Here is a 1,212-nt window from a genome sequence, read left to right on the forward strand (position 1 = left end):
TTATAAATAAAGACCAGGCACGCTTTGACAACTAATCCATTCATTCACCAAATATTAACTGAAACATTATCACATGCCAGGTACTCTCCAGGGCTTTTGAGATACATCAGTGAACATAAAATAAATGCCCATGCTCTCAGGACTCTTAAGTTCTAGCAGAAAGAAACTAGAAAGCAAGTAAGTAGAATATATAGTATGTTGGAAGGTGATAAATACTTTGGGGGAAGAAAATAAAGCATGAGAAAGGGAATGTGAGGTATAAAGCCACATGGCAGATGAAAACAGGAGATAGAGCAGAGAAGAAATGTGGAATTTGTTGGAGAAACATAATCAACAGATTAAATTAAATAATCCATTTTTAAAAACCTATGAAAATGTGACTATTTTATCTCTGATGTTTTCTAATGATTATTAATTGTGCTCATAATTTATGCTTATTTTACACTTCAATTTTTATATTCAATATCCATCCACAACCAAATATTTGCACTTAGGCAAAATTCTACTGTGCATAAATTTATTTATGAATTTCTTCCCAATAGTGACAAGAATTTCAGCCCCTGGATATATGGAATTCCATTGTCTTCTCCTGGGGATCATCAGGGAATCATGGTGGCTGAGTATAGAAATGGAACATAAAGCAGAGGGCAAAGCAAGAGTCAAGGTTTTTACAATAAAGTATTTTAGGAGAAGTAAAGGCAGTTAAGAAGAAATAAGACCTTAGATGTGTCCTCTTGCATCTGTTAAGAAAGAAGTTAAGAAACGTGTCAGAGGGACATCCATAATTATCTTATGGTAAACATCTCTAAATATTTGTGCACCTGGAGCATGCCCCCCACTGGCTCCAGTCCACCAACAGGGCAAAGAAACAAACCTGGAGCGATGAGCCGAGCCCAGGCCTCAGTGCTGAGCTGATGACTCATCACAAGTGTGGACTGTACAATAGGGTCCTACTAGTTCTTTTTTTCTCCAGCTTTATTAAGGTATAATTAACAAATAAAAATTGTATACATTTACAAGGCACAACATGATGTTTCGATATATACATACATTGTGAAATGATTAAATCAAGCTAATTAACATATCTGTCACCTCTTGGCAATTTTCAAGTATACAATACATTACTAACAATAGTCACCATTCTGCACAATAGATCTCCAGAACTTATTGTTCTGCTTTACCTGAAACTTTGTATCCTTTTACCAACATCTC

This window comes from Galeopterus variegatus, unplaced genomic scaffold (genome assembly GCF_000696425.1).
Source record: "Galeopterus variegatus unplaced genomic scaffold, G_variegatus-3.0.2 Scaffold7066, whole genome shotgun sequence".
NCBI classification, from domain to species: Eukaryota; Metazoa; Chordata; class Mammalia; order Dermoptera; family Cynocephalidae; genus Galeopterus; species Galeopterus variegatus.